The sequence below is a fragment of the Gossypium hirsutum genome, chromosome D06 (genome assembly GCF_007990345.1).
Source record: "Gossypium hirsutum isolate 1008001.06 chromosome D06, Gossypium_hirsutum_v2.1, whole genome shotgun sequence".
In the NCBI taxonomy this organism is placed as follows: Eukaryota; Viridiplantae; Streptophyta; class Magnoliopsida; order Malvales; family Malvaceae; genus Gossypium; species Gossypium hirsutum.
The window spans coordinates 53,341,489-53,359,739 of NC_053442.1; positions in this window are offsets into that span (position 1 = coordinate 53,341,489).

Genomic DNA, 18,251 nt, shown 5'->3' on the forward strand with positions numbered 1-18,251 from the left:
CAAGTCTTTCAGAGAGGCCCTGGTTTATGGCAGAGACAAACTCTCGTTCGAAGATGTGAAGGGCCATTTGTTGAGTAGATACAAACTTGACAATGAGTTTGGTTCGAATAGCAAGACAGATAGGCAAACTTCCATTTTGGTAGCATCAAAGAAGCAAGACAAAAGGTGTTGCTATTGTAAAAAGTTAGGTCACGTCAAAGTAGATCGTTATAAACTGCGAAATAAAAGAGCTGCTGAGAGTAACGAGGAAGATGTAGTCGGTGCTAATTTGGCCGATGAAAGCGGTGATGATTTCTTGTTAGTGTCAACGAGTGATAACTCTAAGCTTACGTTCGAGTGATTCCTAGATCCGGGATGTTCTTTCACATGTGTCCCAATAGAAAATGGTTCTCCACATATAGTTTGGTTTAAGGTGGAGTTGTGCGCATGTGAATCGATTTATCCAGTAAGGTAATTGGTATTGGTACTGTTAAAATTAGTATACACGATGAGACAATTAAGACACTTTCAAATGTCAGATATGTACCTGGTTTACCAAAGAATCTCATCTTTTTGAGTATTTAGACTTGAAAGGATGCAGAATCAACATCGAGTCGAGTGACATTAAAGTATCTCGTGGAGCTCTCGTTTTGTTAAAAGGTAAAATAATTGACAGTCTTTATATTCTGGAAGGTTCTATAATGACCGGTGAAATGGGACGTCCCTCGTCCATTACGGATTCGAAGTCAACTTGCTTGGAGCGGAGACAACTTGGTCATAGGAGGGAAAAATGTATGACCATTTCGTTGAAGTGAGGTTCTCTTTTGAATACAGGTTTTGAAAAGTTAGGACACTGTGTTCGTAAAAGTTAGACTCGGGTTAGTTTTGATTTGGCAATGTACAAGTCGAAGGCTAGAAGTCTTCCAGTTTCTAAGCACATATTCGACTTAGTTAATTCCCTACATAGTTCAAGATAGGGCCGTGGCGGACTTTGGCAAAGATGGCGTTGTGGAAATATGAGTTAAGGTGAAGATTAGTTAAGTATGACTCCTATTTCAGTCAAATTTGATAAATAATCTTCTAGTTAAACTTTGTTTATTTGTTTCAATCAAACTTTGATTAGGCTAGATTATTTTATTATTATTACCTATGAATTTAGCCTATAAATAGGCTCTTTTACAACCTTAAAAAAATACATTCATTAGAGATTAGAACTCATAACACTTTTAGAGAATTTTGTGTTTATGTTTTGAGGGTTATTTGTTTTCGGGTTTTTTGGGGTTTAGTTTTTATCTCTATCTTTTATACTCTTCATTCTTTTGCCATTATAGTAAAATTATTTTGCCCGTGGTTTTTTATTCTCTTTGGAAGAGTTTTTCCACGTTAAATTTGTGTGTTCAATTTCTCAATTTCTTCCGCTATTTTTACTTGTTCATTGCTTAATCGGGCCAATCCCCAATATTCACATTTTTCTTTTGTTTTTGCCATTTGAGCATTTTAGGTTCAATTTAAATAAAATTTTAAAAAATATTTGATTAAGTTATCTGCCTTTAAAACTTATGGAAATATAAAAAATGAAAATGAATACTAACAAAAATTAAAATTAAAACGAAACTCGTCCTTCTAATTTAAAACTGAATACTTGTTTAACCGAAATTTCAGAATTATAAGTATCTGTTTTGCAATTACATTATACTCATGCATTTCAAAAACAATAATTACCATTATTTTTAGTCAACGTGGTTTGGGATATTTTTCTAGTTTTGCTCTCAATCTCTGTACTTTTTGCACATTCATAATTTAATCTATGTATTTTTATTTCAAAAATTAATATATTTACTCATTTTCGTTAAATTAGATGGCTTGACATTTTCAAAATAAAAAATTTGCTTTACTTTCATTTTACTTTTTTGAATAAGTGTTGAACAACTTTATAATCCCAAATTTAGAATCAGAAACTCATTCGACATTTTCCACACAAGTAATATTGGCCATATACGCAATTTTTTTTAATTTAAAAAATGTCATATAATTTCATTTAATGAAGTGGTTTAACATTATCAATTGGACTTCAACTATTAAAATGAGATGCTAAATTTTTGAGATTAGAAATAGAGAAATTAAATTTGAATGCACAAGGGTACAAGGATTTAGACTATAATTAAATCATCTTTTTCGATGCTTCCATTTTTATCATTAGTGCTACATTTGGTAGAAGTATTATTTATTCACCATGTTTTAGAATACAAGTTAGCAACTACTTGTTTTCGGAAAAAAATGGTTTTTTTTTATTACTTAATTTGAAGGTCTTCTATTTTTACAAGAGTTTTTGTGGCTTTTTTTATAAAAATAATATTAAAATTTAATTAATTAGTTACAAAAATGAGATGAGGGAAAACTTTTTTACGAAAATGGATTATTTGATACAGTACTCGTTGGTGCTGTTTAACACATCAGCACACCACCTCACTTTTTAACAAATCATGCAATAATCATCATGTTTTTTTTAAAAAGGAATTTTTTATTGGTGTTGTCACTGTGCCAGACAACACCGGTATGTATTTGTGAAAATACGAGTATAAACGATGAAAAAAATAAAAAAAACTTGATTTAAAAAAAGACCTATAAAAAAAGCTAAAATGAAAAAAAAGTAATTTTTTAACGGTGCCTTTTTTTTTCAAAAAAAGATTTTTATCAGAAAAAAAAGCGGTTGAATTGTGCAAGTGTTGCTGATGTCATATGGTGCTACCAATGTGTCAAGCGACATCGGCTAGAAAATTCAAGTCCCGCGACATTGTTACGCAGCACCGCTCCCTTATATAAACCCCTATCCCTTGATCAAAATATTGTTTGTGTGTTTAAGAGAAAAAAAAAGAGGAAAAAAATGTTTATAGCAAAATGAGAGATAACAAAAAAAAAATTGTTTAGTAATATGGGAGAGGAAAAAAATCGATTTAACAAATTGAGAAAGAAAAAAAAGAGTTATTAGAAATCAAAATTGAATATCAACATATCTTATTTTCATTTTAGACTTCAAAAATAAAGTTCGAGTTTATAAGGTTAGTTTGTAATTATTTTTATATAATTATATTATATTATATTATATTATATTATATTATATTTTATATTGATAATTAGTAATATGATATACAAGTTATATTATTTGATAAAAAGTTTTTTTGTTGATATAAAATGGTATGAATTGTTTGAATAGGAACTAAATTTTTTTAATTTATTTTACAGATTTAGTATCGAAGATGAATAACCAATTCTTCATATACGTTCATTTCAACTCAACCAATTCTTGTTATATTTGAGTCTCACCAGCAAATAAGAATATGGTTTAACAAGAATGTAAAAGTCGATGATATGAAACAAAAGATTAGTGCGAAGATTGCTCGACGTACTGAGAGGAGCATGTCTACACATTTTTATAAATATTTAGTTTTGTAAAATCTGTACAAATATACAGAGATGAAACTTGTAGATCATGATGATGTGGAGATTATGATCGCACTTTATTGCTCGCTTAGAAATGTTGGACCAGTTGAGTTGTTCGCTGAGTTAGCAGATGTTGAGTCGGTTCAAAATGTCACTCTATTAAATCAACATTCAGACTCGTATACGAAGGTTTTGAGAGCGTATGTAGATAGGCGATCGCCTGTACACGGGTTCGACTTTGATCTAAATGTTGGGTGGGTAGAACCATGCAATTATAGAGTAACATCGACATGGGCTGGGAATCCACACAATGCTTCGACTATGTATAACAACCCTAATTCGGGTCCTCATTTACAGATACACCTGTTGGTGATTGGTACCGGTGTAGATGGTAAAGAAGAACCCAACAATAATGGTGGTTCTGATCATGAGGGTGAAGATTTCAGTGGCCCTGATCTCAATGAGGTCCCGAATGATATCGACGATGATAATTTATATGCCCCTTTGCTCGGGAACCCGACTCATAGCATTGTCATACGTAATGACCTAGGGGCCTAGATGTTGAGCGTAGATTCCGATGCTACGCATACACCTGAGTTTTCTGAATACCCAGATATAATACCTTCTCATAGGTTGGCGGCTGATTCCTAATTAGAAGAGTTTTCCGTAGGTCATCAATTCGCAAGCAAGGAGGAACGTGTATTTGCCATCAAGTGGTATAACATGAAAATATCGGTGGATAACAAAGTCATTGTATCTAAACTGTCATTATATATTGAGGAGTGTTGGAGTTCTACAGAATGTTGCAACTAATGGGTACGAGCTACATTGATCCAAAGGTTGCAACTGTGGGAGATACGGATGATGTAAGACTATCGAAAACTTGATATGAAAACAATCTGTAGCTTTATCATGCTATTGGTGAAACACATGCCCACCATTCTTGTATCAGTCCTGATTATTGACATGCAATCCCAGTTTCATTACAGAGTGTCATACATGAAAGCATGATAGGCTAAATAGATGGCCATGGAGCAGTTGTATAAAGATTGGGATGCGTCGTACAATGAACTTCAGGGGTGTTTAGTCACGATGCATAGTATGTGCTAGGGAGTATGGTTGAGTTGTAGACGCTACCTTCTTACAACCTAGATGACGAACTACAGTTGGGGAAAAGAAAATTCCACCACTTGTTCTAAACATCCGATCCATGCATTAGGGCCTTTCTGTAATGCAAGCCACTTGTGCAGGTTGATGGGACCTAACTTGTAACAACTCGTTCTAGTGGTGTAAAAAACAATGGTTTCGGGACCACAAATCTTACGAGTGAGCCCGTAAATATTATTTAATATTTACGAGTCAAATATAGTATTTTGAATTTTGATTTGATTAATTTTTTAATTGAACTAATAGTTAAGTATAAGTGATTTGTCCCTAATCAAGTGGTTTTGGAAAATAAGGTATCGGGACCTCATTTCAATAAACCGAGCCCTTAAATATTTTTATTAAATATTTACAGAGTTTCTATATAAGTGTATTGAAGTTTGGCCTAGAATTTTTAGTGATTTGTTAGTTACTTAAAGAAAAAAGACTAAATTGTAAAACCTGCAAAGTTAATCACTATTAGTTTATTTTTTCTAAATAGTTATGAAATCATAATAAAATGGAGTTATATGGTAATTTGACCATATTTAAAGTGTTCGACGGTATGTATATATGTTTTAGTTAAAAATATATAAGAATTAATGACATTTTGGTAAATTAATAAAAAGATTTATTAAGATATAATAATAAAACATAACTTTATCTTCTTCAATTTGGCTATTAAAATTGAAACTCCATACCTAGAGAAACCAAGCTTTGGCCAAGACTAATTTCAATTGCATGGTATGTTTTTCTAGTCCATTTTTAGCCATTTTTATGTTTTTGAGATCGTTGTAGCTTAATCTAGCTAACCTAGAGACTAATTCATAAAATTTTTAAATGTTTTGATTTATTCCATTGATGAATTTGTGATTTTTTTTTGAAGTTTGGTGATAATTTACAAGCATGGTTGTTAAATAGGACTATTTTGTAAAGTGATTTTGGTTAGTTTTAAAATTTAAAAACTAAATTGTTAAAATAGTAAAGTTTCATGAAATTCTTGTAAAAAAATGATAAATATGGGCTTTATAGGGACTATATAAAATTCAGCTAGCATTGATTTGGTTAAATTGGTATATATTTGAAAGTTTTTGGGATTAGGAACTAAATTGAATAAAAGGTGAAAGTCTAGGGTAAAAATGTAAAATATTGATAAAGGATCAAATATGTGAATTTAAGTATTTTAAAGTAATTTAATTAGAGAATTGAATTAAATTATTATATTTAGATCAAGAAATGGACCAGTCGGTTGATAATAGCGGGAAAAGAAAAGTCGTTGAGTAGTCATCGTAGAGATATTGATAACTACTGTGTTTTAGTAAGTTTGTAAATTGTTTAAACTAATTAATTGTTTTTTTTTGTGATTTAATACCTATTATGTATGTTGTGATTGAGTTTATTTTCTTGATAAATAGTAAGTGGTGAAATGGATTAAGTTGCAATGTTAATTAGGTTAAAAGTCATGTTTGAAAATAGGAAACTACATGGATAAATTCTTGTGATGAAATAATGTGTATATAATTAAATGATATAGATATGAAACATGAGCTGTATGAACCTTGTGAATGCTTAGGATACAAATAATATGTTATTAAGGTTATTATCGTTTTGGGTGTTGGTCTTAGATGTCCTTTCGATGGCTAAAATCCTGTATTTGTTTTGGATTCTTCACAGCTCGTGTGAGTAGCATCGTGTAGCTTAACATCCTGACCCATAACTCATGTGAGTAGGCATATTTCACAGCTCATGCTAGCATTTACAGTTACAGCTTGTGTGAGCATTGTTCCTACATATCCAACGTGATTTCATTTTGGTTCATCGAGTGAAAAATGAGTAAATTAAAATGGCTTATGGAGATGGATATATGAAAGGGGAAATTTGATATGAATATTTGAAAGGAATTGAATTATCATGGCATGAAATGTTATTTATTAATTGAATGCAAGTTGGCATATGTGTTATGTTGTACTATAACTTTGTTGATATTAAAAGATCATGACTAACCATTTGACATGGTAGGGAATGTGAAACATGACAAGAAATAGTAATTTGTATGTTAATTTCAATTGGTATGCTTTTAAATTATATATATGTTGTGTTTAATTATTCAAACTTACTAAGATTTATGCAACCTTACCTCGTTTTGGTTTTTCTTTCTTGTAGATCGTCAGATTCGAGCTGTCGATTGGATTGCTTTTGGAGATCACACTATTCGTCAACTCTTTTGGTAGCTATATACTTATTTCGACCTGGTTATAAGTGGTATGTAGATAGGGTTTTGATATAAATATATGTTATAAGTATTTGGTTATGTTTTGAGCCTTTTGGTATATGAACCAATGTATAAGTGGTAAGTTTTAATGGTTGTGTTGATGGTTGTGATGGTGTAAATCTATTTGGTGTTGTTTATGCGATCTTGACAAAGAAATGTGCATAAATTTTGGTCATTTAGTGAACTTAGTTTCATGAATTTGAAAATGATAAAATGGTGATAAATTTGATGGTTGAATAAGTATAGAATGTTAGATTTGTATGCTTATCTTGATTATTTGTGGTGAAATGGTCATTTTGTTTTGGTAACTTATGAACTTTGGTTGAGTTGTGCTTGCATTTGGAAGTTTGGTATTAATGGATGATTTTAGCACTTGTTACTTGTTGTTTAGAAGATGAATATATAAACATGACAAGTTAGTTATGTTTTAGTTTGGATGGTTAAAGTTTGCGTTTGAATTGTGGTGCCAATGAGAGCATATTGGTTAGACACTTAGGTTGGATGTTATTTTTCATGTTTTGGTACATTTTGAATAGGTTTAAGTGATGATAATTGCATGGTTTGGTAACTAAGGAAGTGTAGGTGAAAAGGCCTGTGTTTGAAGGTATTTTTGGGTGTATACGACCTGTGACATGGCCTGCAACATGGTCTTGTGCCCCATACGGTTGCATGGCACTACCCTGTGGCCTATTTGATTTTGGTATAGGTTTGTCCACATGATCACAAAGAGTTACACAGCCTGGGGACATGATTGTGTGTCCCTAAATTACACGGGCACAATTTTTTGCACAGTTTAGCCACACTACCATGTCCTTGAGCCACACGAGATAAGTTCTATCACACGTTCTTGTGACCATTGTTTTCAGTTTTTGCCTGAGTTATTGTAAAAGTTTCAATTTAGACCAAATTTTTTCCTGGGTTATTTTAAATGTTTCATATGCTCGATTTAATTTTGGATATAATTGAATATCTTGGAAATGATTGTAATTTTATTATGAATTGAATTATTTGGCTATTTATGTTAAGATAGTGAATAACGTTAAAGTTTTATAGTTGTAATACCTTATAGCGGGTGAAGTGATCAGATCGAGTATCGAGTGTTACATGACTATACGTAGATGCTCCTTATTGTGGTTGAATAACATAGTAACTGGAATGTACTACTAATAGCCTTTGTCATTGTGGATTTTGAGAACATAGAATCATGGAAACTAGACGAACTTTCGGAGACATGTTGTTAGAGTAGACAACATTAGCATCATTCCCAATCGATCAAAGGGGCTAATTGCGGTGATTAGGGGTTCCAGTGTTATGTGGATATCCGTCTATTGCATTAGCCACATTGTGATTAACTTCTATAGGGACTTTAAGAATGCAAATTGGCGTAAAAAAGTCATAAACATGGATAATTCTTGGTTTTCTAATATTTTGAATACATTTAGAAACTAAAATGAATGATAACATGTCTTATCGGAATACATACGCAGGGTACGAGTTAGAACAACACTGTTTCAGACAAAGGTTGGCGAGGCTCCAGGCTAAAATGAACGGTGAAATGAATTGTTATTTATAGGAGTGGTTCAATAGTATGGAGTTGTACTAATTGGCTCAATGTTTCGATGACGAGTCTAGTTATGGTCATATGACCACCAACCTCGTAGAGGCTGTTAACTCCGTTTTAAAATGTACATGTCATTTTCCAATTTCAATTGTTTTCTTAGCTTCATTCTACAGGTTGATAACCTTGATGCCAAGAATGACATTGAAACAATTAGGGCAGATGGAGGCGAGACACGTTTACTGCGAGGAGGTTAGGAAGGTGATAGATGTCAATGTACAGAAAGCGAGGTCAATGAATGTAGAACTATATTCTTGGCACTTGGAAACTTTCAAGGTGATAGTCCATTGAACGTCAAGCGGGTATCCCGACTAGGTCCTACGGAGTTGATTTCTGAAACAGGCAGTGCGATTGCGAGAGGTTCAAGACTTTTTGGTACCCATGTGCACATGCTAATGTCAATTGTGAACTATATATCGATGATGTATATATGCTGGAACACATGTTACATATTTTGGGAAACGAGTTCCCCACCTTGCTGGATGTCTCAACATGGGAAATGCCTCTACTTACATTCGAGTTGCTCCCAGACCCGGGGCCACGTAGGATACCCAAAGGTCTCCTGCATGTCACTAGGATTTGTGATGACATGGAATTGAGGGAGATGAGCGAACCCAAATGTTGCGGTCTATGCAGAATAGTTTTTCATAGTCGAAATAAGTGCTCTCATCGAAACTACCATCCTGGACACTCGTCACGATTAGAGGGAATATAAATTTTTGTACTTGATGTGCAAATGTATCTTAATTATCTTCTAGACCTTTGTACATCAATTATCACTATTCTTTGTATTTTGTTTCTTAAGACAAAATGTCAATTCAGCTCAAAGGTTAAAGTTTTACTCAAAAAGAATTTTTTATCAATTCAACCGACTTTTTCCATTTTTTTTGAAATAAATCCACTGATGCATTAAATATGGAGAGAGGTTAAAATGGTTAAAAATCCTATACCCCACCTCAGCCCTATAATTATTCTTCAAACATTGGTTGATTTGGGTGGTGCCTTGGGTGAAATAAAAGAATCAACACACTTAATGAAAAACTTAAAGATTAAGCAAAACAAAAACACATCTAAAAAAGACCTTTTATCTTCTCCAAACATTTTCTATATCCCTTTCTTGCATCAGTGAAATTGCCAGAGCAGTTGGGATCCATCGCTCATCGCTGCTAACTTTTCTAAGCTTCCCAACTTCTCTGTAGCGACTAAGTTCTTCGAAAATCAACCACCAATCCACATCTGGACTCAGAATCCACCACGCCTTCTTGCTTGCTTCGAATCTCCCCCTTTCACAGTTGATAAAACTTTCCATTTCTTTTGGGACTTCCTCCATCCAGTATACAGGTGCATTGTATTGGCGTTCTTTCGTTGCCAGCTCATGTGCCGTTTCATTTGCCGTCCGCGGTATGCACCGAATGTTAACCTTCTGAACTTATATGCTCTATTTTTTATTTCTTTAATTAGATTTCCAATATTTGATTTATCATTTTCTGTAGATTTTAGCTTTTTGATCACAAATAAAGCGTCTCCTTCCAAATAAACCTTTCTAAATCCCAATTCTTCTGCAAAAATAACAGCATGTAGACATGCCCTTGCTTCTGCCATAGTCAGATTCAAAATATTCTTCTATAGGTAAATACACGATGCCATCATCAATCCTTTTTTATTTCTTACTGTAATCCCTGAATTAGATCTGTTTAACTATTATTGATAAAATGCATCAAAGTTGACTTTAATTGCTCTAGTGGCTTACAACTATCACAATTTGGTCTATGCTTGAAATCAGTTAACTCCCCCAACTGCTCAAAATCGATGCTTGCCTATTTGACTTGCTATCAGAACGAAACTCATTGTCGAGTTTTTCTTTGCTCAACATATGACCCTTCACATCCTCGAATGAGAGATTATCTCTGCCATAAATCAGAGTCTTCTTGAAAGACATGTATGAAGGGGGTAAAGAGCACAATAATACCATAGTCTGATCTTCATTGTCAATCTGAACCTCAACATTTTTTAATCATTCAAAAGAGTAATAAATTGACTTATGTGACCTCTAAGATGCTCAATTTCATCCATGCAGAATGTGTATAGGCGTTGTCTCAACACAAATCGGTTAGCCAAAAACTTGGTCGCGTAGAGGGTTTCTAACATTTTCCATAAGGTGAATGTTGTTTTCTCCATCAAAACCTCATGCAACACATTATTTTTTAGATATAATTGAATTATGGATTGATTTTTTTTATCTAACCTATCTCATTCTAATTTATCTATGTCTGCAGGCTTCTTCTCTGTAAGGACCTTCTTAAGATTGCTCTAAATCAGAATTGTCGTCATCCGAACTTGCCACAAATTAAAATTTGTGATGCTATCAAACTTATTAATATCAAACCTTGTTATTGCCATATCTAAATGGGTTGAATGCGAAAATTGAACTAGCTTTGATACCAGTTTGTTGGAGATAAACTCGATTAAACAACGAACAAAAAACATAACAAAGAAATTGAAAATATCAAACACAAATATTTCATGTGGAAAAGCCATTCTGAAGAGCATAAAAACCACGAGCAAAGATAATTTCACTATAACCACAAAAATGAAGAATACAAAGATGAAGATAAAACTAAACCCCAAAACCCGAAATAAGAATCCTCAAAACGTAAACATAAAATTCTTTGAAAGCTTGTAAAAACTAATACTTAAATGTGTAATGGGTTATTTGTCTAGGGTAGAAAAAGGGTCTATTTATAGGCTAATTTTGTAGATAAAATAATATTAAAATAACCTACACTAATTAGAGTTTAAATGGGAAACTAATATTAAAATAATCTATACTAATCAGAGTTTAAATGGGAAACTAATATTAAAATAACCTACACTAATCAAAGTTTAAATAGGAAACTAATATTAAAATAACCTACACTAATCAAAGTTTAAGTGAGAAACTAAAAACAGAGTTTAACTAGGAGAAAGAAAGCCAAAAAATACGAGGCATAACTCCATACGGTGAGTGTCATGGAATCGGTTAATCATTCCAAGTTCAAGATCAATGTATCAATAAGAGGCATTTCCTTTTAATGATCGAATGAACTAATTTACAATGAGATCTCCATAAATACAAACAATTGTAGATTTCTACAAAGTGCGTGACATTTTGACATGAATCTTTTGTTATTGAATTGTTGGAACTTTATAGGTTGATAATTTTCGGGCATCTTCAAATGATCAATCCTCTAAGTATATGGCATTGTGATATGTATAAAGACGGATTGCTTCCTTGATAAGCTCTTGAAGCTAATTGTTGGTAAGAGATTGGTTATTTCCATCCAAACATTCAATTTGAGCCATCATAAGAGCAATTTGATCATCCTTTCCTTTGATGCTTGTTGCAATGGATTCCATAACTTTTGCAATAAAACCCCCTTATTAGTGTTAGTTGTGATCATATCCATTATGTTCAACTTTGATGATGAGTTTAGCGAGGTGTTATTGTTGATATTTCTTCCTTTAGCTTATGAGTTTGAAAAGACTTGAGGTTTAGATTTCTATTGAGTTTCTTAAAAGGAGTCACTGCAACTTTAATGAACTTGATCCTGAAGAAAGGAGATGAAAGGCAAAATTTGTCCTACCAGGCATGCTAAAAAATTGTAAACACAAATTTCGGGTTGAAGAACCTAAAAATTAGAAAAATAAAATAATTTTATTTATATAATTTTAGTTATAATCTCTAGATAAATCATTTGGTTCTTTTCTTTAATGGAGCTTCAATTCAAGAGTCGTTGAGACTTGATCTTGAAAATAAGTTTAAAGAATTTCTTGCTTGAGATTGCTTGAGAATTGATCCAAAGGTCATTAAGACTTGATATTAGGTCAATGAGATTCACTTTAAGGGTCGTCAAGACTTCACGTGCAATTAGATTTGGTAGAGCTTTGATCCAAAGGTCTTTAAGACTTGATATTGGATGGCTGATTCAATTTTAATGAGCCTTCTAGATTTGATCTCTTTTCTATTAGTTAAACTAGTTTGAAGATTGGATTTTAAAGGTTCTTCAGAATTGATGCAATGGTCTTTAGAATTTCTTCGAGTTATTCAATTCTTTAGGTATTTCTTAAGATTTTGAAAAGAACTTCTAGTAGTGGCGGAGCAAGAAAATTTTTTGGGGGGCGAAACTAAATTGTATATTTTTACGATAGTAAAAATACAGTTTCATCATTTTAATAGCCTATATATTTATAACTTTTAAAGGGTTAAATCAATTTTTTATCATTTCTTGGGGGCCAAAATGTACTTTTACCATTACTAATTTAAAATTTTATAAATTATAAAACATTTAAATTAAAAATTTACCATTTTAGGGGGACCATGGCCCCCTTAGGTCTCTTAGTGGCTCCGCCACTTACTTCTAGTCTTCAAAATCTTCTCCTCAGGTTTCAATTTTTGAACTCTTAGATTTTTGAATTTGTAAACTTGTTTTTTATTGCTTGGGGATGACCTCCTTTTATAGTGTTTGTGAAGTAAAATGAAGTTCTTTAGAATATAAATTCTCGTGATCTACCAAGAGTAAATTTTTCATTTATTATTTATCTCATATTAATTTAAATTAATTTAATTAGTGATAATATAGTTTATATTATTTATCTCTTAATTAATTTAAATTAATCACTGAAAGATAATAATGACATGATAAGTGATGCCATCATTTTCATGCATAATAATTTGTGCTTGACACATAGAGCTATACAATTGGTTTGAAAAATTCATCATTTACACGGATCCGCAACAACTAAAATTTAAAATGACTCGAATAATTAAGCCAAATAATTCCAACTTAATTTGAGTATATATTTTCTAAAAAATATTACTTTAATAAAAATAGTGCTGACATAAATTATTAAGAGTTAGTATTTTGTATATTGACAGTGTGTTTTTTTTTTATTCCACAAAGAACTTTAAAAAATTGTCATATGTCTCTCTTTTTAAAATATTTATTTTTTAATATTTTACTATATCTCTATAGGATACTTGTCAACTTCCTAACCTTACGATGTTTAAAAATTTTACTTACAATATACTAAATATTTTTCTATTTATTAATTTGTTTTATTTTTTATTTTTTTATATATTGTAATTACGATTGTGAAAATGTAATAAAGTATGCAATTACCTTTTCCTATGTATTTTTTTCTCCTATCTATATATAAGTTAGTGTAATGATTTTACCAACTTAAGACCTATTATTATATTATTATCACATTTTTTTTACATAAGATTAGTTTGAATTTATGAAAAAAACGAAATTAATTTAATTTTAACCTTGTAAATAATTTTGGAATATAAAAAGTACATGAGTCTAAAGTATTAATCATCTATGTCTTGTTTGATTACTATTATAATAACATGAGTAAAAAAAATATTTATGGCTTGAAATTAAAAAAAAAAGTAAAAACTAACTTTTTAATAAAAAAATATTAAAAATTAATTAATTATAGAAATAGGATGAGGGAAATTTTTATATTTATATATTTTTTAATAAAAATACTTAAATTTTAGTTGAAAAAATACGAGTTACGGTAATTTATTTCAATTGTTTTTTTTTTGTTTAGTTGATGATTAAAAATTTTATTATGTGAATATTTCATTTAAATAAAACAAAAATAATTTGATTAATGAAAATGGGTCGTGGTAAATATTTTTAAGTGGAAGCATTTATGTTTTAAAATGATATTTTTATTCAATTTTATTTATGTAGATATTAAAATAGGTTTTTTAATCAGAGCAACCGGTCACATAGCAATAATGATTAATGTGCCGGTAAAAAAAATTGTTACTTTCTATTCATGGGTATATTTATAAAGTTCAGTTCATTATTTTTTAATTTGCATATTTAAGTAATACGTTAATTTATTATGGACAGGGTGAGTATCGCTCTTGAGGGCGCGTGTCCATGGTCTGAGCTATCGGACGGACAAATGTATTTTTCCATGCTTGGATGCTGCTAGATTCGGAACAACGTCATTGACCAAAATGTTTGAGTTTAGGGCCAACTTAATATCCACCTTGGTTGAGTGGTGATACTCGGAGACCCACACATTTCATTTGTCGTGTGGGGAGCGCACCATCACCTTAAATTATGTTGCATTACAACTCAGGCTTCTAGTTGATGGTGGTGTAGTCATGGGTTCAAGTAACATTTTCGAACCTGCAACGCTCTACTATCAGTTGCTTAGACGATATTCGGATAATGGTGAAACTAAGTTTACCAGTTTCAAATTTTCCTAGTTAAAGCAAAATTTTAAAACATTATCGAGTAGTGCCATTGAATGAGAGAATGTGTGCACTGCTCGGGCGAATATATTGCAACTGCTAGAGGGTACTTATGCCAGACGTAAATAATAATAAAGTCCACCTGATGTACTTGTCTCTATTGGCTATTTCGCAAATTGCTCGTCCGTACAGTTGGAGTTAAGTAGCATTAGCATCGATGTACCATGAGTTTTGTCGGGAAAAAAAGCACGATAACTAGATATAGGCTGGTGCCTAATACTGTTGCAAACCTAGGTGCTATACAGGATGCCATTTTTGGCACTAGTGAGTACCAACAACATGTGTTCTCACTTGTAAATAGGTAGAAAATTTTAAAACTTCGATCAAGAATTATTTTTTATGAAAATGTTATCTAACAATTTTGCTTTATTTTTAGATGGTTTTCTTGTCCAGGGATTAGGAAGTCTAAAACCCTCGATGTCTATAGATATATGATTAAGGCATACGTCGGGGAGGAGGTAAACTTTTTTCAAAATAAAATTATATCCATGTCATGTAATACTTTTTTATGTTACTTTACTAATGTCACTATAACTATGTTATTAATTGTGCAGTTCGTGTGGATGCTATATGTGGCGTAGGACGTTGCGATTGTCATTCTCCTATCAGCTTATAAGTATTCACTCATGTGGTGCATTAACGCAACCGTTTTGAATTTTTCAACCGTTGAGTTGTACGACGGGGATTCAACTAAGCTTCGACAATTTGGGAATTGGAGCATTCAACTGAACTTTGAGTTTTTCGACAATTTGGGAGTAAGTATGATGTTATAGGCATTCAACTAAACTTTGACAATGTCCAAAAAATTAGTAAGAGGGGAAAAGATGCAAAGAATTGGGAATTGGAGCATCAACAATGGCTTGTATTGTGTAACACACGAATGGATAAGAGGCCTTGGTTGGAGTCTTGTATCATGGATTTCATGCCTTTGGTCCACTACCAATGTTGGTACATGGAGAATAGGTTGTCGTATTTATTTAGTGGCCAGTTGATGATAGTCCCTAAACATATGCACCAATGAGGGCATCAACAAAGGGGACCGACTCGATCACATCCTGGCCGAGGACATTTGCTTCTTGCTCCCAAGCCCAAGCCTAAACCTGCAAGGACACATACACAATTGAAGGTTAGTTCTTATCATCCAGAGTTGCGCTTTGACAGTTTTGTACAGGGGTCCTAAGGCAATGTATATGCTCTGGAGATGCTCGATTCTAGTTTTGATTTTCAGCAACCAAGGTCATCAATGATGTTTGATATGTTTAGCTCTACACCTCAATACTCCCAGTACTTCACACCTTTCGGGCTAACCATTGGGCCATATGATTTTTTGAGTTGCTTTAATACACCCCAAGGTTTATCTATGGATGATGAGAATGCAGGTTCAGGTGAGGACAACATTGACCATCGCGAACAACCTAGACGCTAAAGAAGGTCAACGTAACGGTTCACCCTACTGAAAACCCATCAAACCATCAATTTTGATATATGTAAATTAAATTATATGTAATTATTTACAAATATAATTAACACATTATTTTAATTAAAATATTATAATTCAATTTTTTTAATTTTTATACTGTACAATATAAACACTTTTGTAGAATTAAAATGTAATATTTAAATAGCTTACAACATACAATATTTCATACAACATTTAGAATACATTTTTTATATTTTCCTTAAGAATAAATTTATATAGACTCAAATTCAACATTCCGCATCATTTAATTTCATATTTTGTATAAATATTTTACATAAATTTTATAACTAAATTTAATACATTTTAATTAATACATAGAACTAATGTACATGATAAAAAAACTAGTAAATAAATATATAGATTCGAATTCAACATTCTGCATCATGTAATTTCACATTTTCATTTTTATATTTTCAACATCATGTAAGAACAGATTTTCATGGATTTGGTGATTTATTTGCATTGAATTTATACTATAACTTTTAGTTTAAAAAGGAACCACTAATCTTAATAAATCCTTGGATAGCTAAAAACTTATTTAAAAGTGGAAAAGTTCTAAAAAAAAACTATTGTCTGCTTATTAGCATGCATAGGTTTTTCTCTCGATCTGTCTGGTAGCACGATTTGGGGTTGTTTTCTTTTCAAAAAAAAATTAGGGTTTTGATTTTGTGGGTGGATAAAGATTCATCAAAGCGCTAATAGTGGAAGAAGAATTGGCAAACCTCAACATCACCGATGAAGAAGAAGAACTGGTACAGGCTCAAGATAAGGAAGATGTAACCGAAGAAGAATATAATCTATGTCTGGTAAGGAGGGTATTAACGAATACCGTAGTACATTTTCTTTCGATAAGAAACACCCTATCATATTTATGGCATTGATTAGAGGGTATCTCCACCACAGAGATTGAAGAAAAATGAGTTCTGTTTTGCTTTTCCAATGAGATTGACTTGAAAAGGGTAATGGATGGAATACCCTGGTTTTTCAACAAGCACCTTATTATTTTTCATCAACTGGCGAAGGGAGAAGACCCGGTACAATATCCTCTTTTTCATACGAACTTCTAGGTGCAAATTCATAATTTACCATTAGGCTTTATGTCGGAGTAGATGACAAGGCAATTTGGGAACTTTATTGGGTAATTCATAGAATAGGATGTTGTGTTAGTAACGAAGGGGGTAAGAAATTTTATGCATATAAAAGTACGATTGGATGTTTTTCTTCCACTAAAGTGGAAGAAGCGTATTGTATTCAGGCAGGATATATCCACATACATGTTTTTTCAATATGAAAAGTTGTTATTTTGTTTTTAATGTGGTAGACTGAGGCATGGGGAAAGTTATTGTCCAGTTTGCTTAACTCTGAGATCATAGAAAAGGGAGTTTGGCTGAGATATATCATTGAGAGCTTCACCAAGGAGGGTGACATCAATTGCTAGTAGATGGTTAAGGGAGGACCCTAGGGAGGGAGGTAAGACATGAATGGATTTGGCTGATGGAAGAGAATAGAGGAATTTTAGAGATCTTCAAACTGATCAATCTTATCAATGAGGAGAAAGAGGGTTGAAGTTTTTTTCGAATAAGATGGCCAAAATATGGGTCAAACAAGTAAAGAGTTGAGGCGTGGGTCAAGATGCGGATTAGACCCCATAGAGGCAAAGAGAATGGATTCAGATTTAGAAGATAGATTAATTGGATTAGCAGATGGGAAGAAAAGGCAATGGGTACATCAAGTGGGAGTTACAACCAAAACAACAATACTTAGATGGACACGGAGTTGAATAATGAAATATCGGTGGCCGCTAATAAGTAGGCTGGCCATTCATAATGAAAATATTAAGCTGGAATGTATGTGGTCTAGGGCAACCACGGGCTATTAGACATCTCAAACACAAATTGAGACAAGTTTAGCCTCAGTTATAGTTTCTTATGGAAACAAAAGTTGGTGTTAGAAGTATGGAGCGAATAAGAAGGAAGTGTGGTTTTGTGAACAAGATTGA